This window comes from Camelus ferus, chromosome 15 (genome assembly GCF_009834535.1).
Source record: "Camelus ferus isolate YT-003-E chromosome 15, BCGSAC_Cfer_1.0, whole genome shotgun sequence".
Taxonomy (NCBI): Eukaryota; Metazoa; Chordata; class Mammalia; order Artiodactyla; family Camelidae; genus Camelus; species Camelus ferus.
In genome coordinates, this window is record NC_045710.1 from 50,554,568 (window position 1) to 50,578,104 (window position 23,537).

Consider the following 23,537-nt stretch of genomic DNA (forward strand, 5'->3'; position numbering starts at 1 on the left):
AAAAGCTTTAAGAGAGGGTGATGTTGCCCCCACCCCTCCAGGGGGACATTTGGTGAGATCTGGAGACATTTTTGGTTGTCACAACTGATGCCTACTGGTATCAGCTGGGTGTAGATTGGGGATACTGCTAACATCCTACAAAGCACATGACAGCAACCCCACAACAAAAATTATCCAGCCCTAAATGTCAATAGTGTCAAGGATGAAAAACCCTGCTCTAGGCAATGATCTACCACGTACCTATCCCCAGGATCACATAAAACCATACCTGCTAACTCATAAATGTTGATAATGACTGTGACAGGCAGGTGGTACCTATTTATAAGAACTGAACATATACCTTTTTAAAAAATCCACCATAGATTTTCTACAATGTGTAACATAAATAGGTGTTTTAAAGTGCTTTTAAGCACTGCATGCACTTCTGAACCTGTTATGGTGACAGACTTGACAGAAGTTGTTTATCCTTCAGAAGTTTGTATTTAATCAGGGATAGCCTACTTACTGCTTTCTCAAAAGTTGAAACACTGTATTCATAAAGTAGGAAAACAAAATCGTGAACTGTTTACACTGAAAAGCATTCATAAATAAACTGTGACATTATTTGATTAACAATGAGCATACAGTAACAGCTCATCTACACTACATCACTGAAGAATGAGATTTTCAGTTGACCCATTCAAAGAATGCCAACATATTTTGATTTTAATTATTTTGATGAAATTGTCTTTCAAATGTATTCAAATGTATTCTATGTATTCAATTCTATTTCAAATGTATCTATTTTGGATGTTTAAGCCTATGACATTCAGCCAGAAGACAAAATAAAGACAGAAACACTGAAAATGTTCAGACCAAATTTTCACTACTTACAGATGATGTAATTGTCTATTTGGAAAACTCAAGATAATCAGCTAAGAAGTAACATAAAAGCTCAGTAAGAAAGCTAGTTATAAAATCAACTTGCAGGGGGATGGTACAGCTCAGTGGTAGTGTATGCCTAGTATGCACAAGGTCCTGGGTTCAATCCCCAGTACCTCATTAAAGATAAATAAGTAAATAAAAACCTAGTTACCTCCCCAACAAAAATTTTTATTTTTTTTTAAGTATTCTTTTTTTTTTTAACTGAAGTACCATCAGTTGCAATCTGCCAATTTCTGGTGTGCAGCATAATGTCCCAGTCATACACATACATAGATATATTCATTTTCATATTCTTTTTCATTAAAGGTTATTACAAGATATTGAACACAGTTCCCTGTGTTATACAGCAGAAACTTTTCTAAAATCTATTTTTATAGATAGTGGCTAACATCTGTAAATCTCAAACTCCCAAATTTACCCCTTCCCACCCCTTTCCCTAGTAACCATAAGATTGTTTACTATGTCTGCAGGTTTGTTTCTGTTTTGTAAATAAGTTCATAGTGTCCTTTCTTTTCTTTTTTTTTTCTTTTTACATTCCACATATGAGTGATATCATATATTTTTCTTTCTCTTTCTGGCTTACTTCACTTAGAATGATGATCTCTAGGTCCACCCATGTTGCTGCAAATGTCATTATTTTGTTCTTTTTTATGGCTGAGTAGTATTCCATTGTATAAATAGACCACAACTTCTTTATCCAGTCACCTGTTGATGGACATTTAGGTTGCTTCCGTGTTTTGACTACTCTATATAGTATATATGGAATATAGTACTGTTACCTCCAAAAATTTTTTTTAAAAATGAAAAAGTGTGTGTGTGTGTGTGTATATATTTTTTAATCAATGTGCAAAAATCTATAACTTTCCAAAATTAAAAGGCTGACAATCCAAGAGCTTGACAGGAACAGAGAGCAACAAAAACTTTCATACATTGTTGGCAGCAATGTAAAATTGCACAACAAATTTATAAGAAAACATGCACTTACTATATGAACCAGCAATTCCACTCCTAGAGAAGTGAAACAAATATCTACACACAGACTTGCACGAGAACATTAACAGCCAAAACTGGAAAAATTCAACTGTCTTTCAAAAGATTCATAGATAAACAAATTGTGGAATAGCTATACAATGAAATAATACACAGAAATAAGAAGGTATGAACGACCTCCATACTGATACAACCAACATGGATGAATCTCAAAAACATCACGTTGTGTAAAAGCAGCCAGAGAGAGAGAGAAAAAAAGAGTACATACTATAACACCCCAATTAAAATGCAGAGAATGTCAGACTGGATGAAAAATACAGATCCAACTATATGCTGTCTGTAAGAAAGCCACTTTAAATGTAAAGATAAAAATAGGTTAAAGTAAGAAGATGAAGAAAATATATCATGCTAATGCTAATCAAAAGAAAGTCAGAGTGACTGTATTAATAACAGACAAAGTAGATTTCAGAGCGAAGACTATTACAGGGTCATTTCATAACACTAAAGGGGTCAAGTCATCAAGAGGACAGAATAGTCTCAAATGTCTACATATCTAGTGACAGCTTCAAAATACACGAAGCAAAAACTGATAGAACTGCAAGGAGAAATGGACAAACCTATAATAATAATAGTTGAAGATTTTAATACTCCTTTCTCAATAATTGATAGAACAAGCAAACAGAAAATCAATAAGGACATAGAAGACTTGAACACTACCAACCAACCTTACCTAACTGACATTTCCAGACACTCCAGCTAACATCAGCAGAACACGTTCTTTTCAAGTGCCCACAGAAGACCAAGACATGTCATATTCCAAGCCATCAAACAATTCTCAATAAACTTAAAAGGATTTAAAACAAAGTATGTTCTCTGACTATAATGATCTTAAATGGAACTAAATTAGAAGTCAATAACAGAAAGATCCCTGGGGAAATCTGCACATATTTGGAAACTAAATAAAATACTTCTAAATAACCCAGGGGTCAAATGCAAGATCAAAAGGGCAATTAGAAAGTATTTTGAATTGGATGAAAATGAGAACATAACATGTCACTAAAATTCCAATAGGTTGTTTTTGTTTTGGGATGAAATTATTACAAATTTCATCCAGGGGGAAAAAGATGCACTGGAATACTGGAGCAGTCGAGATGGGAGAGGGGGGTTTGAGGGGATGACAAAGAAGCTGGTCCTGCCAGACAACATTTTAAAACATAGAATTTAGATATAAAATTATGAAATGTTTTTGTTACAAGAACAAAGAGAGAAACCAAAAGACCTAAAGAACATGTAAGAATTCAATATATATGAGTGTATTTCACTTTACTGTGCTTCACAAATACTGCATTTTTTTAAAAAATTGAAGGTTTGTGGCAACTCAGCATCAAGCAAGTCTATCTGCACCATTTTTCCAACAGCGTTTGCTCACTTCGTGTGTCTAAGTCACATTTTTGTAATTCTTGCAATATTTCATACTTTTTCATTATTGTATTTATTATGGTGATCCGTGATCAGTGATACTTGATGTTACTACTATGATTCACTTGAAGGCTCAGATGATGGTTAGCACTTTTTAGCAATCGAGTATAATTTAATTTTTAATTTTTTAATTAATCGAGTACTTTTTTTTTTAGACATAATGCTATTGCACACTCAACAGACTACAGTATAGTATAAACATAACTTTTGTGTGGCTCGCTTTATGGCAATATTTGCTTTATTGTGGTGGTCTGGAACAGAACCTGTAGTATCTCCAAGGTCTCCCTACAATTATCTAATAAAAATTGTCGGTCCTGCTAACTAGTCATCTAGGGAAAAAAATTCAAGTCAATTCCTTCTGTCACCCAAATACCAAAATAAACTCTAGGGTGACTAATTAGGGGTCACAAACTCAAATGACCGTAAGGATCATGTAGGTAAAATAAAATATTCAAATCTAAATATGCGAGACATGAGACAACTGGGAGTTGTGATGAATGAGGCAAATTAGAGGATATAGCCTTTCCTGAAAGGCATTTAAATTCCAACTTCTAAAAACATCATCCTGGGAAAAACACAACAAAAAACCCCACCTCTTCTAGCAGGTGGAATGCAGCCTATTAGATAAAAATGTTTGCAATTTCTGATTTAAATGGAAAAACGAAAGCTATAAAACTACTAAAGGAAAATTAAGGCAGGGAAGGTTTTCCACAAATATAGCATGAAAGGAATAACCAAAAATTTTACTGATTTTCCTTCATTAAAATTTGAAATGTCTGTGTGGTAAACAAAATTCACAAAAAATGTTAAAGACAACTGAACAAAAGTTTTACCATAAAAAAGTTACACAAAAATCAGTACAGTCCTATCCCGAGATTCACACATTTGGGTTATGAGAGTCAAGATTCATTTAACACCTCTTCTTCAAATTATGAGGACTGATTTAGATTTTGTATACTCCATGAACAGATGTCTTAAGACAAGGTTACCACTCTTGTGCACTGAATACTTCATGTGTAAAGTTCTTCTTGTAAAGAACCAATACTTTGCTAGTTTATAAACCATAATCATCTCATGCATCAGATTCTCTAAAATGCATTTTTTCTCATTGCCTTTAGCTTTTACTGCTGTTTGCATTTTTTGCATTAAAGACTGAATTACATAAATATTGATTTAAAAGATATAACATCAAACACTAGCCGGAATACAGTGGCACTTAAATACGGAGATGAAAGTACAATTTGACGATATACAACAGAAGCCTGTAGAAAGTACACAACCCTTAGTCCAGCAACTCCCCTGGAACTTTAATCTCATGAAATGTGGAGGTATGTATATTTAAAGATGCTTTATGCAGTGTTAATAATAACCAAAATGGGAAACCTATATATCCAACAACAGGGAACTGATTAACTAGAATATGGTATATCTCTGCACCCTCAAAAATGAACATCTATACTCATATGGGAATATATTCACACTATATTGTTGAATAAAAAAAAGCAGCCTTCACAGTGTGAATATAGTAAAGACTACTGAACTGTACACTTAAAAGCAGTTAAGAGGGTAAATTTTATTACATGCTTTTTGTTACAATTTTTTTAATTGAAAAAAAGAAGAGAAAAAGCAGGCTTCACATTCTCAAACACAAATTTGGCATAAATATATACCACATAATATAAAGTATATGTTATATACTACATAGAATATTATAGGTATATAGAATATATATTATATATAACATATATTTAAAATATACAATGTAGAAATATATATTTCTATTTATATGTAGGAAAAGGCTAGAGAGCTAAATACTAACATGCTAAGAGTAGTTAAATCTATGGGTCCTAAGATATGGGCTGTTTTTATATTTTTTCTTTTGTTTCTGAATATTTACAATGAATGTGAATTAGTTGTAGTAAAAGTTTTCAAGATAAGCTATTATTTATATCTTAATGTTCCCAAATTGTATACTAGATAAAATTCTGCCTTTTACTGTTAACTGGAGAAATTATTACAAATATTAACTACCTGGTCCTTACCCAACACTGAGATGCCCTCCCAAGCTCCTGGCATGTGCAGTGCTACTGCCCTCACTCACTAAGCAGCTCCGGATACTATGTTTTTAAGTCTTCCATCAGCTTTCATGTGTTTGTCTTTTATTCAGTGGCTCCTGTCATCTCTCACAATTGTCAGGATGGTGTCTTTCTCCATTTTAATTCATTGCTTTATAAATGAGTAGTAAACCAAAAGTGTAAGGAACTCAATTAAAAAAAAAAAAAGGTAAAGAATAAAAAGATGGTGGGAGCTCACAGAGTCTAATACAAATTAAAGTGGGCTTTTTTGTGAGATTTCTCCCAGCCAAAAAGTTTTCTTTGGGAAAGGGAGGTGGGGCAGTGGTATATTTCTAAAGTCCAATCTGTTCAAGCCATCCAACTACCCTCTGTCATGACACACATGCCCAGTGATGTTCACAAATAAGACATACACCCCTGGACATTGAGGGGGCTCACACAAGGGCGAGTTCAAGTACGAGCATACCGTAGGCTGTGTCTAACTTCTAAGGGGTAAGAGCTGTACCTCTACACCATGCCATGGCACTCAAGAAAAGTCAAAATCTGAGAGAGAGACAGGTTCTTGTGGAGATAAACCTGACTTTATTCATGTGCTTATGAATGAATGTATTTCAAAATAACTGATTTCAAATGCAGTGTTTTATATTTAACAACATGACAGAAGCGTACGGTGACACCGTAGCAGAGAGCTACATTTTCAGACTTACCGCCACCAGGAACGTGCTGAATAAGTGGGAAATTACCATGTCTAAGTACTATTGCATCTCACTTCCCTGCCATCTTGTGAACATAAGTCATCAGCTTTCTGCAAAAGGATGCTGGTGAGGTCACAAACTTAGAAAGGTTGAGAAACTGTGCTCTAAAAAAGGGTAAGTTAACTTGCTGAGTAAGGCGGGAAGGGAGGGCAGCTTCCCTGTACCAATACTGACTCAGAGACCAACTTTCTTGGTTCCAGTTTGCCATCTAACCTCTAGTTCAATTAAAAAACTGAAAGGCACTGTAACCAGAGGTCAGAAGCTGAGACATGGCTATTATGAATGCCTGGAAACTAGCATAGAGACAACTAGCAGGCAGCTTATCTACTGTTCCGGGGGCTAGAAGTTGTCCAAAGGGAAGTCCCACCATTCTGCCTCACCCTGCTACTCTCAGCTTCTGGTTGAGACATTTACTAGAAAGGATGTACAGAGGCTGCAGGTTCTTACCTGGGTGCCCCTTCTCACAACATCCCTACCAATCTGTCATTTACGGATCCTTTTCCCCAAAAAGTCTTCCTTGATTTATTTATTTATTTATTTATTTATTTATTTATTTATTTATTTTTTGCTTCACTCATTTTTCCTTTCTTTAACTTCGATAGCATCTAGTTGGAAAAACTTGCAATTGACTATATATACAGTCACCTGGTAGCACCTGGTATTTTAAAAAGTTCTTCATATTATGCATTGTTTTGGACTCTAACATACAAAAGCCGGCTTCTGCGACTCATACAAACGTAGCACAGGATACATACCTGGGCCTCAGGAGACCACTGTCTGATTAGATGGGCCTGGTAGCCAGAAGCAATGTTTGTTCACAAGTGATTCAACACAGAGCCAGTTTACTCTGGCCTCCAACTGACAGCACCTTAATCAGAAGCCGAGATAAGGGGTCAATGACAAAACAGAGCCTAAGCCAAAGACCCAAAGGGCACTTGTGACCAGAATAAACTGGTTGGATGGATCTTGGGCCCTGGGTGACCAAACCAGAAGCCAAAAGGTTACAGGTTACAGCCAATCACTATTCTCAAGAGTGTGACTAAAGTTAAACTAGCTTATGTTAAAACAAACTCAAAGACTAGGCAGTGGTTTGTTTGTTTTTTTTTAAATATGACTGATCTGCCTAACAGACTGAATGTCTCACTTTCTCTTGGCTTCACTTTAGCTCTAAGGGGAGCAAAAATTTGTATTCACTTTGAGCATCCTTGCTTGTTGCCTCAAAAGATATGATGCACGCTAAAATTAGTGAGGGGAAGTTTGATAAGAAGCAGGATATTTATAGTCTCAAAGTATTTTCCCACAAAATACTTACTAATTACAAAGTAAAAAACAGTAGAAGCCTGGCAGGTACCATTTAACCAGGTGATTAATCACCAGTGTCAGGGCCAATAGGGATCACATGCCTCTTGATACGATGCACTGAGGAGGACACAGCATCTCCCGGTATTCCAGCCCAAAACACGTGACCTGTACCTAATCGCAGGAAAATCAGATTCACTAAATTAAGGGACTTCCTACAAAAAGGAACCGGTCTGTACTCTTTTAATATGTCAAGGTCATGAAAGACAGAGCAAGATTAAGAAGCTATTGCAGATTAAAGGAGATTTAAGAGACATGACAACTAAATACAATGTTTGATCCTGGATTAGATTCTGGACTGGGAAAAAATGTTTTCCTTCTGCTATAAAGGACACTGGTGGGACAATTGGTAAAATCTGAATAAATACCTAACAGTATTATATCAAAGTTAATCCCCTGATTTTGATACCCGTATAGTGATTTTGAGGTTTTTTTAAAAGAAAATACACATTTGAAGTACTTAGAGGAAAAGGGATATTATATCTATAACTGCCAAATAGTTCAGGAAAAGAAAGTGTACATAGATAGAAAGAATAAAAAGCAAACGTAGCAAAATATTGGCCTTTGGTGAACTTGGGTAAAGGGTTAAAAAAAAAAAAAAAAAAAGACAAGATGAGTTAAAGACCAGCCTTTTAACCATGGAGACCCGGAGTTCTAAGACTAGCCTTTCTCCTGTGATGGGGGTTGCAATGGTAAGCACGGACCTTGGAGCTACGCAGATCTGGGTTCTAATCACTGAGCTTCGCACAAACTAAGCTCACAATAAATGGTATTTATTATTTCAAAATTTTAAGAAACCAAAAATAGGGGAAGGCTTCCGTATTTATTTTCCGAGAGCAAGTAAGTAATTTTATGGAGTAAGAAAGTACAGCCCTAACAAAATTCTGGCATTTAATACGGGAAAAAAAGAAAAGTACAGATTAATTCATTTATAAATAAAGATGTAGAGGCATTCAATAAAATATTAGCAAATGGACTCTAACAGTACATTAAAAGAATACTAGACCACTGCAAAATCAAGTTAGTTCAGAAAGGCAAGGATGGCTGAATGGATGAATATCAAGAAATCAAGTAAAATAATTCATCAGCTGTGGAAGTCAAAACAGGAAAAAACATTATAAATTCAGTAAAGACACATTTTCAATAGCTGAACATCTTTTCCTGATTTTTAGGTGTTTATTTTTTCCAGTGGGATATTTATAACTTTTCTGATTATAAAAAGGTAATTGGAATTATTGTGAAATGTTTCAAATAATGCAAAAGTGGGTAGAGTAGAGTGCTCCCTGAATAGTCAATGGTAATGTGGAGGCTTTCCAGTTTGTGAAAGCATATTCTAGGTAGATAGATAGCAAGCCAGAGAGTAGAAAAAAAAAGAGAGAGAGAAAACCCCATTCTGGGAACAAAAGAAGGGCTCTGTCCCCACCAGTTACTCTAAGGGAACTGAGGGCTCTCGAAAAGCACACACTGATAAAATGGATCCACGGTAGACTCTCCCTTCCTATTATCCTCCCCCTTTTATGCCTAACCAGTCACCATCAATCCAGAAGGTAGCAAACTGACCTGTGAGTCACTTCAAAGAAGTTCTCACTACACATAGAGAAGCTCCCCTCGCCATTCAAATACTACCCATCCTCAGTTATCAATGGATTCTGTGTAGAAAGACAGGAGGATGAAAAATAAAAGACATTAAAAGAAAGGACAACTTAAGTATACATTTTTAAACTAAAGATGGGGAAATTAAAAAAATTAAGGAGATCTTGTGCAGAAGAACCCAGGCTAAAATCTTATCATTATCATTGTCATCTGCTTTGGGGACTATACGGTATAAAAAGTGTATTATTCAGCATTCCTTTGTGTTTAAATTCTCTGGTGTTTCAGGGGTTGGCAATAGTTTTTCAGGACTCAGACCACAGATGCCATTCAGGTGATGGACAGAAGAGGAAGCAGGCAGGAAAGTGGAAGCCCCATTCACCAATGCTGTTTTCTATCTATGGCCGGAAACTGAGGCATTTTCCAGGGCACAGAAACCAACAGAAGCATACCCACTCCCAACTACAAATAACTTACCCTGCAAAAGGCAAAGAGCCTTCCAAAACTGGGAAGTTAAAGAGTCTGATGTCATCCCTTCAGAACAACCAGAGCTCAAGGTTACAGTAACCCGACTCCCCAGTATTATTTTGACCATCTTCATAAAAACAAAAGCTGCCTTTGATGCCTTCAATGCCCAGCCACTTCAGCAGAGAATCAGATATTAAAAATTAATCAGGCTGGCAAGGCACCACCCAATGTCAGGCAGCTCTGTATATGAGACGGAGCTCTGGGTGGACTTAAACTGAATGCTCAGCTTCCGCAGCCACGAACTTCTACAATTTAGATCATGGCCTCTTTCTTCTCCTGCTAGTCTAATTCTGGCTGGTCAGTTCTGCTATGGTTGAGCGACCAACTTCCCTTTGACCTCACTACTTTCTCATCTCTTCTACTCTGTCTCCTTCCCCAGGGCTTACCACCTCCAAGTACAGTTTGCTAATTCACCTCCTTCACTCCTTGCCTTACTGCAATACCCATGGACAAAATTCACATATAAGCCAAGTTCCAGCCATCACCTCTATTCTGAAATAGACATTGACAGGAGTGGGATTTCACTACAAGGAGAAGGAAGAGGAGGACATTCCAGACCAAGGCACAGACTTAAAATGCATGCTGGGGATGGATGACTGAGGAAGGGGCAGGTGGTCCAGCCTGGATGCATCTTCCCAACACTTCTCTGCCTCTAGGCTCTGCTTCTGCTGAGCTCCACACACCAACCGCACACCAGGCTCCCGCACTGGGTTCTTCAGATACCTGGAACCTAACATTATGGCCAAAATCTTTCTCCTCCTAGACTCCAAATTTTGGCCAACAGAGTCAAGCCTAAAACCTCAGTCATCCCAGATTCTTCCCTCTCTGTCCAAACACATCAACAATTTTTTAAAATTGAAGTGTAGCTGATTTACAATGTTGTGTTAGTTTCAAGTGTACAGCAAAATGATTCAGATAGATAGATAGACAGGCAGACAGACAGACAGACAGATAACATTTACATTTAACAGTGTCCCACTGCCAACAGAATAAAGTTCACAGGTCTCAGCATGACATTCAGGGCCTTCATGATGTGGTCTATGTCGACTGCTCCGGCCCATTCCTCACTTCCACCCCCATGAACTCACCATGGCAACAATATGAGACAACTCACTGCACTAGGATCACGCTTTGCACTTTTCTCGCCTTTTTATCTTTACTTGTGCTGTTCCCATGATTATTATATTCCCTCCCTGGTTTTTCCACTCAGAAAAACCATCTCCAAAGGCTCAGTTCAGACGTCATATTTATAAAAAGCTCTTCCTGACCTCTAATATCCCCAGGCAATTTGTTTCTCCCTCCACTGTGATCCCTTTCTTACAGCAGTCAGATCACAGAATGGTTATGTGCCCACGTTTTCTCCATTTTACCACAATCCAACTGAACAAGGGATATGTATTATTCACTTCTGTCTTCACAAGCCCCAGTGGCTTGGTTCAACAGCCTTTCACAAATCCTTCCTCGTGCTACCTGTCACTAGGCTGCACTTCATGCTGGAGATGCAAAAATAGATATGCTCATAAGGGGCTTATGAGCTGGCACCTCAGTGCCTGGCTCACTGAAGATACACGACAGAAACTTCTTGAAGGAAGGACTGAACTGTGAAAATCTGCGGATCCCTTGAAAACAGTTTTAAGACTCAGTGATCTACAGCAGACATCCACCATCCATGATTCTGTTGCTGCTGAGTGACACCAATCACTTGATCATTCAGTAAAGCTCACTGAGATTACTAAATGCCAGGCACTTTCCTAGGTACTATGGACACAGCAGTGAACAAAACTGGCAAAAACCCCTGTCCTCGTGGACTTTTTGTTCAAGTGCAGGGAGACAAGAAATAGAATACATACTTAAATTTAAAAGTAAGTTAGATTGAGGTAAGTGCTATAGAGAAAAAAAAAAAAGCAATAAGGGTGACAGGGAGTTCTGTATGTTAGAGGGAGGGTGGACAATTTAAAATCACTGGTCCCTGAGATGGTGACATTTGAACAGAATCAGGAAGGAGGTGAGGGAGCGTGCCAAGGGGCTGTTTGGAGGAAGACTGGCCATAGCAGAGAGAAAAGCAGGCAGAAGCACATCAAGCATATTCAAGGACCAGCAGGACAGCTGGTGAGTGTCAGGAACTGAGCTCGGAGAGGTGGTGGCTTGTGTGTATGCTGGGGCAGGGGGGGCAGGTCATGTAGTGCCTTGTCGGACGCAAGGAGGAGTTCGCCTTGATTACTGTTGACACCTTAATGCTTTATCCTTTTCCACCTGTCTGTCTTTCCCTTGTTTTTAGGCTACTCTTCTCCACTCCCACAAGCCCACAAAATAGCACTCAGGAGTAAAATAATTTATCAAATACAGATAACAAGTACTGCCAGCTAGGATACAAAAGCTGCTGGACATGGCCATCGAGAGGGGGGAACGGGTCATCAAAGTCTCCTACTTTAGACTTACTTATTTTAGAAATGGGTTGATTTAGTGTAATTCTTTCTTTAAAAAAAATTGATTTTTCCCTGAGTCATAATACAGGAGAAGCTCTCTTTTCTTCAACCCAATCAACCAGGCCAGTGGTGGGAACCATCAGGAGCGTGGGGACAGCAGAGACTAGCAGTGACGGCTCAGCTTGACTTTTCAGGAGGAATTGGGGGTGGGGGGCGGGGAGGAGACTTAATGTCATCAGGTGGCATTAGTTAAGAGAACCTCTATCTTATAGGACATCTGGGTAAGATAACAGGAGGACAGGTGTCTCCTGCTCCCAGTGTCCTTTAAAATAAACTAAAGGAACATAAAAACAGAAAAAAACAGCTTCCTGAGCTGAAGACCAGGAAGGATGCCATCCCCACTGCCCAGAACTCTGAGGAACTTCTGTTAGGTACTTTTTTCTCTAAAGAAGCAATGTGTTCTGGCAATAAGCATAGGACCAGCAGAACACACAAGGGGGAGAGGGCAGCACACGGACAAATGCTATGACATAGGCTGAGGCCCACGCCAAAGGGCCCCCCTCAGAGCCCTGGGCAGGCGCTATCTCCCTAACCCTTCACCCAGGCCACCATGTCTGGCAGAGGGAGGGGCACCAAAAGGCTGGGCCCTGGCACGGGCAGCCCCAGTGTAAGCTCAGTTAACCTATGACTTCCCCTTGCTCCTTCACTTGGATATGAAGAAGTCAGACAGATACAGTTATCTCTGTAAGAATCCATCTCTCATGAGACTCTGGTGATAGCCCCAAAACTCTGTTCAGAATAAGACTTAAGGAATCAATATAACTCTGATACTCATGTTATTTAAAAAGGGATTTCTAAACTAGGGAAGACTAAATGGAAATTAAAACTTTGGATGCCGATTGAAACAGTAATGGAGAAAAGGAATGCTAAATTGAGGGCTATAGAAAGTCAAATTAGTAAATTAAAACTTAAAATCCTCAAGAACTCAGAGGAGAAGTTTAAAAAGATAAAAATGAGGCAGGGATTAATTTTTAAAGACAGGACAGAGGAAAAAGTACAGCAAGTTAAAGTTTGGGCTTAACAAAAAACTGTCGGAACAAATTAATTCAGCCAAGTTGCAGGACATAAAATCAACATGCAAAATATCAGGTGTATTTCTATACACTAATAATAAACAATCCAAAAAATATATTAAAGCAATCCCATTTATGATAGTATGAAAAAGAATAAAATACTTAGGAATAAACTAAACCTAGAGGGTAAGACTTGTGCACTGGAAGCTACAGTACAAAATAATTCTCAAAGAAATTAGAGAAGACACAAATAAATGGAAAGACACCCATATACGTGGATTAGGAAGGCTTAATATTGTTACGATGTTACCGAAGGGTTACGATGTCAATACTACCCAAAGCAAACTACAGATTTAATGCAATCCCTATTGAAATCCCAATAAAATAGAAAAATCCGTCCTAAAATTCATATGAAATCTCCAGAGACCCTGAGTAGCCAAAATAATCTTCAGAAGGTTGGCGGTCTCACACTTTCTGATTTCAAACTCACTACAAAACTAGGGTAACCAAAACAGAGTGGTACTGGCATAAAGAGAGACATATAGACCAATGCACAGAACTGAGAGCCCAGAAATAAACCCTCACATATACAGTCAAATAATTTTTCAACAAGGATGTCAAGACAATTCAAGGGGGAAAGGACAGTCTTTTCAACAGATGGTGTTGGGAAAACTGGTATCCAAGGGCCAAAAAAATGAGGACCCTTTACCTAATCTTACAATATATACAAAAAATTAACTCAAAATGGAGCAAAGATCTAAACGTAAGAGCAAAACCTATGAAACTCTTAGAAGAAATAGTAGGGGAAAAGCTTCATGACAAATGGATTTGGCAATGATTTCTTGGATATGACACCAAAAGCACAAAAGGAAAAACAGATAAATAGGACTACATTAAAATTAAAGACTTTTTTTTTGTACCAAATGTATCAGCAGAATGAAAAAGGCAACCCAAAGAAAGGGAGAAAATATTTGTAAATTATATATCTGATAACATGTTAATATCCAGAATATATAAAGTACTCCTACAATTCAACAACAACAACAAAAAAAGCCCAACCCTAGTTAAAAATGGACAAAAGGGCTTGAATAAACATCTCTCCGAAGAAGATATACAGATAGCTAATAAGCTCATGAAAAGATGTTCAGCATCACTAGTCATTTGGGAAATGCAAATCAAAACCACAATGATATACCACTTCACACTCAGGAGGATGGCCATTAAAACACAGAGAGAGACAGAGACAGAGAGATAGAGGGAGTAATAACTATTGGAGAACGTAGCAAGTAGAGAAACTGGAACTCTAGTGCGTCACTGGTGGGAATGCAAAATTACTGGTGGGTGCAGCTGCTATGGAAAATTGTATGGTGAGTCCTCAAAAACTTAAACACAGAATTATCATCTGATTCAGCAACCCCACTTTTCAGTATTTACCCACAAGAAGTGAAAGCAGGGACTTGTGCAGGTATTTGTACACCCATTTTCACAGCAGTTTTTCTCGACAGTCAAAAGGCAGAAGCAAGCCAAGTGTCCATCAACAGATTAACGAATAAATGAAATGTGGTATATACAAGTAAAATTAAGTATTATTCAGCTTTAAAAAGGAAATTCTGACACCTGCTACAACCTGTTGAACCTCGAAGACATTATGCTAAGTGAAATAAGCCAATCACAAAAGGACAAAAAGGAGAAGTCAAATTCATAGAGACAGAAAGTAAACAGTGGTTGCCAGGACTGGGAAGGGAAATAGGAAGTTAGGATTTAATGGGTCCAGAATTTCAGTTGGAGAAAATGAAAAAGTTGTGGGGTTGAATGGTGGTAATGATCGTATAACAATGTAAATATACCGAATGCCACAGAATCGTATGTATGCTTAGAAGTGGTTAAAATTTTACAGTATGTACTTTTTACCACAACAGGAAAAGAAAAAAAAAAAAAAAAAAGGCTTGGGTTTAGGGCCAGCAGTCCCTTCACCCACTATTAGATAACTTTGTGGCCTCTGGCAAGTTGCTTAACCTCTCTTAGATGTAAAAGGAGGTAGTAACTGTCTATACCTACCTCATAGGGCTGCTGAGATACACTAGACGACTCCAGTAAAGCACTCACCACATAAACACTAAAAGTCAGCTCTTGAAGTTACTATGGAGATGCCCATGAGGATGGCACAGCCGACCACCAGGAGTCTGACCAGAAAAGGACTGTAATTGCATTTTTGAATCACGATCATTTTTGTTTGGTATTTTACTGATAAAGTCCTTTCTGTTCTCTTAATGCCCCCTTCACCATTCAACTCTTCTAGGGCTGAACCACATGCTGGATAATTTTTACCCAGCAAGTCTCACTGCTGCCCAAGGAGGTAGGACATTGCTGGGAAAAATTAAGAACTAGCACATTCATACCAAGGTGGAAGATATGACCCAGTTTGTAAAAAGCAACTCCATGACGATCTCCAAGCTCGGCAGAGATTCCAGAGCCCTTCTATCCGCCACCCTACCTATGATGTCAACTCTAAGACTGACAAAACCATTGGCAAAACGATAAAGTGTTATCTGGAGAAGTGCTGGCTAGGCTTCTGGTCCTTCAGAAGTATTATTATCCTTCAGGGAGATTTTCATTTTATCAAAGTAATTTAACCATTTATGACAGCCCAAGCTCTAGATCTGGGGAGAAAAAGGGGAAAATCCAACGAAATTGGGTGGTTCAAGGTTCTCAGGTGGCCTATCCTCTCCCCAAGTCTGATGGCCCTTGCAAGACAGGTCCTCTTGTCAGGGAAAATGCAAGCATGTGAAGGCACACGCTTTGTGCAGCCCCAACAGCTCCCAGAATCACATCCCAGATCACATGGCCAAAGATCAAGAGCCTGGGAAGGGGGAAGGTCACTAGAAGGCTCCAGCACCACCATCTGCAGAGTCAGCTCCGAAGACAAGTAACCAAGAGTTACTTAATAAACATCACGGTTCCTAAAATACATACTTGTGGTTCAGTTACTGCCCATGATGGAAGACGAGGGAATAATACCAAGGGAAAGCAAAGCACTGGAGAGAAAACACCTGGCAAGGAAGGAGAGAGGGACGAGGAAGGGCTCCTGGAAGGCAGACAGACGTGGGGACATGCGCTGGACAGGTGCGAGGTGAGGCCTAGTAAGCTATCTCTGGTGAAGCCAGCCCTGGTCAGGCCACCACAGTCCTCTCCCTGTGGTGCTAGCCTTTCAAGCTAAGAGCTTCCAGGGAGGGTGACAGCAATATTGCAAGTGCCCAGGCAAGGGTTTCAGCCAGGCCACTCCCCACAGCACCTTGTCTCCTCCACTCGTGTAGTGAGCTGAACGGCAGTCCACGTCCTAACCCCAGAAACCTGTAAATGTGACCTTATTTGGGGAAAAGGGTCTTTGCAGATGTAATTAAGTTAAGGATCTCAAAATGAGGTCATCCTGGATTTTACTGGTAAGTGCTAAATCTAATGGCAAGTGTCTTCAGACCAAGACACTCACAGGAGAGACACAAAGAGAAGAGGTGAGGTCATGTGAAGACAAGGGCAGAGACCGGAGTCATGTAGCCACAAGCCAAGGAACCCTGGAGCCACCAGAGGCTGCAAGAGGCAAGGAGGGATTCCCCTCAAGAGCATTCGGAGGGAGTGTGGCCCTGTCAACACTCTGGTTTCAGGCTCCTGGCTTCCAAAACTGTGAGCAGATAAAACTCTGTTGTTGTCAGCCGTCCAGTTTATGGTCATTTGTCACAGCAGCCCTAAGAAAATAATATGACCCCAACCATGGGAGAAAAAAAGCAAACACTTCCTGTACTCCTTCTTCATGGGGACTTTCATAAACCTTCCTTCTGGGGAATCTTCTCGTACACAGTCTGTCAAGGAAATTGCTTGTCCACTGCCACTGTGCTTCTTATGTGGACCTGGACCTCAGCTCAGCCCACATCTTGGGGACTTCACACAGAAAGGGACTCCACAGTTCAGTCCTACCAGGCACTCCGTCCACAACCCCACCTCATCTTACTTGGGCTCTGATCCTTCCAGAAGACACAGATGAGCAGCTGGATATGTGATTTTGGTTTTTATCCAATTTGAAAGGAAATACGACTGTCCCATCTATACGGTTCAAAAGATAATGACAGATCACAAGGGAAGATGTTTTAAGAACCTGCTTGGGGAGTTTCTACAGGAACCTGAAACACAGGATTTACCTTGTGGACTACTACGGGGAAGAGACAGATGCCCCAGCCCCAGTCCTCCCACCTTCTCACTGCTGGGTCTGGCATTTCTCTCTATTTATTTTTTCCTCTGTATCTTTTAAACTGTGAATTTGCCCTTACATGAAAGGAACTACACACATACATATACACACACACACTCACACAGAAATCAAGAAATTGTGACAATCAACTTTGCTGCAATAACTATATCTCCTATACTTTCTGCTAAAATCACTTCCAGAACTTAGTGGTGGGCGCTCAGTAACGCCTGTCTCCTCGGGGCTTCTACCTGTTCTGCTCATCACAGTGTATGCAGTGCTTTCAACAGAGCCCTCGTGAGGAGGATCTCAAGATATATTTGTTGAATGACCAGTCTGTATATCAAAAGGTAAACTATTAACAGTGGTAAATTTTATGTTATGCATATTTTTTACTACAATGAAAAAAGTTTTCTTTTTAAACCATAATGATACTACTTCACACCTACTAGGATGGCTGCTATCAAAAACAAAAATTAAAAAAAAAAATCAAATGTTGGCAAGAAGGATGTGGAGGAACTGGAACCTTCATACTTTGCTGGTAGGAATGTAAAAATAGTTCAGCCACTATGGAGAACAGTTTGGCCGTTCCTCAAAAAGCTAAACAAAGGATTACCATATAACCCAGCAATTACACTCCTGGGTATATACTCAAAGACAAAAAACAAAAAACTGAAAAAGAAGTTTGTTTTTCAAACAAAAACTTGTACACAAATGTTCACGGCTGCATTATTCACAATAGCCAAAAGTGGAAAACTACCCAAGTATTCCTCAATGAATGAATGGATAAACAAACTGTGGTATGTTTATACAGTGGAATATTATTCAGCCATAAAAAGGATGGGTTACTGATACATGCCACAATAGGAATGAACCTCAAAAACATTAAGCTAAGTGAAAAAAAAAAGTCACAAAAGACAATCATTTATTATATGATTCCATTAATATGAAATATCCAGAATAGGTAAATCCACAGAGACAGAAAGTAAATTGGTAATTCAAGGGGCTGGGGAAAGAGGAAATGGGGAGTAACTGCTTAATGGCTACATTCCTTTCAGGATGATGAAAATGTTCTGGAACTAGATAGAGGTGATGGCTGCACAACACTATGAATAAGTACTAAATGTTACTGGACTGTTCACTTTAAAATGATTAATTATGTTATGGGAATTTTGTTTCAATTGAAAAAGGTCAAATATATCCAACTTTGCCATTAGAATTCAAGGTAAAGAGTACATATAAAACATTTGTTTTTATGACTTAACTAATCATCAAGGTCTAAATCAGGGTTTCTCAACCTGAGCACTACTCACTTCGGGCTGGGTAATGAATTTTTTTTACTGAGGGGCTGTCCGGTGCACACAGGATGTTCAGCAGCATTCCTGGCCAATACCCATGTGATGCCAGCAACACACACACACACACACACACACACACACACACACTCCTCACTGAGTTGTGACAACTAAAAATATCTCCAGACATTGACCAAACATCCCTCGGTGGGCAAAATAGCCCCCAATTAAGAACCACTGGTCTAAATGGAAAAAGGGCTCTCCCAGCTATTACTAAGAATTTGCTCTCTTTCAGTCCCCTGTCAACCTGGCAGTGTGACTCACTGTTTCCTGCCAACCCTACCAGCCACAAATGACCTATCTATCAACTTCTGGCACCTGATTATAATGTCCTTTCTTGTAACCCCAATTCCCCTAGACCACTCACAAGTGCCCCAGATATGCTGCTTTCTGCCTGCCAGGCCAGAGATTATCCAGTACCCTTCACCTTGTCCCCAGTGCATGGCTCCATGTTCCCATCAGCACCCAAGGGACAGACGGATGTCCTGAAGGTACAGGTCAAGGAAAAAGCAAACCTACCAGTTTTGCAAGCAGGCCAGAGCCTTCCTGTACCTGGACCCTCACTCCCCAATCTCAGCAGTTAATTAAAGAACAACAAAAGTCCCACCCACATTTCATCCCTAAACAGGGTGATAGTCGAAATGAGGCTGAAAGTTCCTATTCCTAGAAGATACGATTAAACTTTCAAGAAGTCCAATGATCTCTAACTTTGGGGAACACAATCAATTCAGACCTAGTTGTTTTGACACTAATCTTTCAGAAATCCCCAAAAACCCTGAGAATAGAATATTCCCATCTGAACCTAGTAGCCTTGGACATGTCATGTAATCCTCTGGGCATAGTTTTCTCCTTTGCAAAATGTGTGGGTTAGGCTGATAGAATTCTAAGTTTAATGCATTAATTCAATACCTACTTTCTAAGTATGTACTTATTAAGAGCATATAAAAAGTTAAGTAGAAACCTAATCATGCCCTCAAGGAGTCCAACAGGGGTCAAAGGTGGGTGAGAACAGCTTAGAAGACAGAGAGAGAGACAAATAAACGCACACATACATACAGTAGGATGGGACAAAAACTAAAGAGGTATGTGCCAAGTGCCCTTGAGTGTACGAGAGAACAAACATCAGGAACAACTAAATCACATGGAAAGTCAGCAGATACCGCCCACAGCACCCTGCCCACAGCACCCTGCATCCGTGCAAACAAGTGAAGCAAGGAGTTTGAAGCATTAGGGATGGAGAGGAGGCAGCACTTAATGGAGATGGCCCAGCTAACAGTTTTGGTTCCTGAATAACTGGAAATATGCAAGATACCATTTCTAAATCACAGATCGAGCATTTTTGCTGACACAGTCGGACCTCTTCCTTTATCTAAAGGCTGCTGAGTCAAAACTGGGAAGTGGTCCTTCATCACTCAGCAACCCCTGAGGCAAAGGGCTTCCAGAAGGGTTAATCATTAGTTCAGTGTGACAAGAGAGAACCAAGAGCCAACCAACCTGAGCAGGTGGACCTAAAAGTTAAAGGTGAGCACAGACTCACGGCAACAAAATGAAAAGGCACATTCAAAACGACATACTGAGGATGTCTGCACGGTGACCATGCGGAGTCTCGTCTCTTTCTTTTCAAAGCAAGGACCAAAGGGAGAATGTAAAAATATACATATTTATATTTACTTAACCGTAAGTAAATATGATATATATATAATATGTAAATAATACAGGCAAATTTCAGTAAAAGGAAAGTTTATTCCTTTTAATCAGAGGAAACACAAAGGCCATAAATTACATAAATGTGACAATAACAGCAGTAATTTAGCTCCATAATCTGCCCAAAGAGATATCATCCAAATTGCTCTGGCCCAGCCAGAGCTCTCGTGCCAGCCAACATCACTTGCCTCAGCAGCCCTCTGACGTCAGATTTTCCTTCACCTCAAAAAACTTCACAGCAGGAGGTCAGATTTTTCCTTGTTCTCCTAAGCTGGTTCCAGATCATTACTCCTTCCCTCTTCTACCCCCATGTAAAGATGCCTGCCCCTCCTAGCTCGTGCCACCTGGCTCGGGTGGCTTCCAGCCTCCTACTCGTTTCCCACCGTTCACTGAAGCCTCTGGCATCCCGCGTCCTCTCCACCACAGCCCCTGCCATCATCCTGGGTGGTTTCAAAATCCCCAAGGATGATTTATTCCTATACTCCAGCCTCCAAAATATCCTCACGACAATGACCTTGGGTCCTCTTAAACACCCATATACACAGCCACACCCCAGACCTTGTCCATACAAATCTTAAATGTCAATTGTTCACCTTCTGACACACCCTCCAAGCTTTCCAGTCTCTTAGCCTTCACTCTGGGCTGATCTGTTTTCAGACTCACCCATCTGCCAGGCTCTGATTGTTTTTTATTTTCTCCCAATCAATCAATCTTCTCCTTAAAGGGTCTTCTCTCCCCCATTCTGGCCCCATGGCTAACGACCTGGACTGCTCCTTTGATTCCTCTGCACACCTGACCTCCCCAAACATCTAAACCCTGGATCAGTGCTAAATCCACCAAACCCCAAGCTCCTGAGTTCTACCAGAGACAAACTACACAGCCTTGCAAAAGAGCATCACTATCAACCCATGGTCTTCATCCTGCCTGAGTCCTTTACTTGTCCTTGGAGAGCTCCCTCTCCCATTCCTCTCAGTGACTAACCCAAACCCTCAGGAGTCTCCTCAGCCCCATCCTCACCACTACCCTCAGCAGACAACCTCGCCTCCTTATTCCAGAAAACTGAGAACATCGGCCATGACCACCTTCAAATTCCTATCTCCCCACCCACCCCCAGCGGTCCCACTACAAACTTCTCTCTGTCCACACTGGCCGGCAATTCCTTCTCTTCTCTCCTTGTTACCACCCACAAGCTTCTCCCTATCCACATTGATTCATTATCTCCTCCTGTCTCAGAGGGTGAAATTTCCTCCTTCTTTGTCCAAGGATGAGTCTTGATCTTCCGTAGATGCTCGTTTCTATAAATGACTTGCCCAAGTTCCCCAAAGCCTTTATCCCACTTTACCATAAACAAAAAAGTAAAAATTTTAAAAGGCACACCCTTCACCCAGTTCTCACTGTATCCCCCAGGGGGTAAAACACACCAGAGCTCTGTGTATAAACCCATAGGGTTTCCTGGATTTGTCTGACATATATATTTCTGTTAAGGATAGTGTGATGTTAGAAATGTGATTTATCAGTCCATGTTGGGATGTTCTGAATTCAGGTAAACAATGGAGTGGTGGGAGGAAAGACAATTTTAACAGACCCTAAATGAGATGAGCAGAAATCCAGCTGAGCCCCCAGTCAACCTACAGAATCATGAGAAACAATAAACTGCTATTTTAAGCCACTGGGCTGTAGGGTAGTTTGTTACAGAGCAGTAGATAACCCACACACATTACGAACTGATCAGATCACACTCATTATCTTCCCTCATGAAACCTGTGTCTTCCCTCTTTCAATCTTCCCTCTCCTCCTGAATAATACAGCTCGGTTAGTGCCACTTCTGTCTCACACACCTGGGTGCTCAAACTAGAAACCTAGAATTATTTTGATTCCCATCTCTCTCCTTCAACATCTAAATCCAAAAAGGCACCAAGTCCTGATGACAGGACTAAATACTGACTCTGTTCCTGTCACCACTCTGCCACTCAGACCCTCACTGCCTGTAACCCGGATCGTGGTCAGGGCCTCCTGAATGCTCTCAACTCATCTCCCTTGTGTCCGCCTCCACAAATTTAACCACACTGCAAATCTGACCATGCTTAAAACTCTTAACACCCCTCTGAAAACTCTGAATGGCTTCCCTGTTGCTCAAAGATAAACTTCAGACTCAGCAGGATCACTGTGACCGAGGCCCCATTTTTCTCCTCAGCCCTTTCCAAGTATGACTGCAGACAAAAATCAGGAAGGAAAATATTGACATAATTGATTGCACAAAAATTAAAAATATCTGCAAAATCCCCACCTTAACAGAAGGTAAATGACAAAATAGAAAAAAAAAAAAAAAAACTCCCCTCATCTCTCTATATATATACATAAAACAAAGGATTAATATTTTAAATATGTAAAGAATCTCTGTAAATCATTAAGGAAGATGAATGCCTTAATAGAACTGAGCAAAGAAACAAAAAATTTACCAGAGAAGAAATATGAAAGAAAGAATGAAAGAAAGAAAGAAGGAAGGAAGAAAGGAAGGAAGGGGGGAGGAAAGGAAAAGGAAAGGAAAAAAGGGATGAAGGAAGAAAGAAAAAGAAAGAAATAAAACATGTCCAACCTCATAAAAAAGATACACTTCTGGTGGAAGTATACATTGGTTTAATCTTTTTGGAGGCTATTTTATAAGATGTATTGAAAGCTAAAATATGTATATCTTATGATCCAGCCATTTCACATTCAGAAATTTATTCTAAGGAAGTACTGGAATGAATACCAATACTTACCGCGGTTGTTTTGCAATAGTTACAAATAACCTTAATGTCTATTAGGAGACTGGTTAAATAAATCACAAAACATCCACACAATGAATGAAGACTGTTGATGCAAACACTGAGCACAAAAAGATAGTTAGGATATATTGCTAAGTGAGAAAGCAAACAAACAAACTGCAGAGGATGACGTAAAAAGCATATTCTTATTTTTTTTAAATGCACAAGTCTGGAAGGTACACACCAAAACGGTAACAATGGTAATCTATGAAATTATGGGTCATGTTTTCTCTTT

At 39.6% G+C, this 23,537-nt stretch overlaps 1 protein-coding gene across 13 annotated transcripts in view; it reads right to left on the reverse strand.

Annotated features, from left to right (window-relative positions):
• AAK1 (AP2 associated kinase 1) overlaps positions 1–23,537 on the reverse strand; it is a 147,599-nt gene that overhangs the window by 109,431 nt on the left and 14,631 nt on the right. The window lies entirely within an intron of this gene.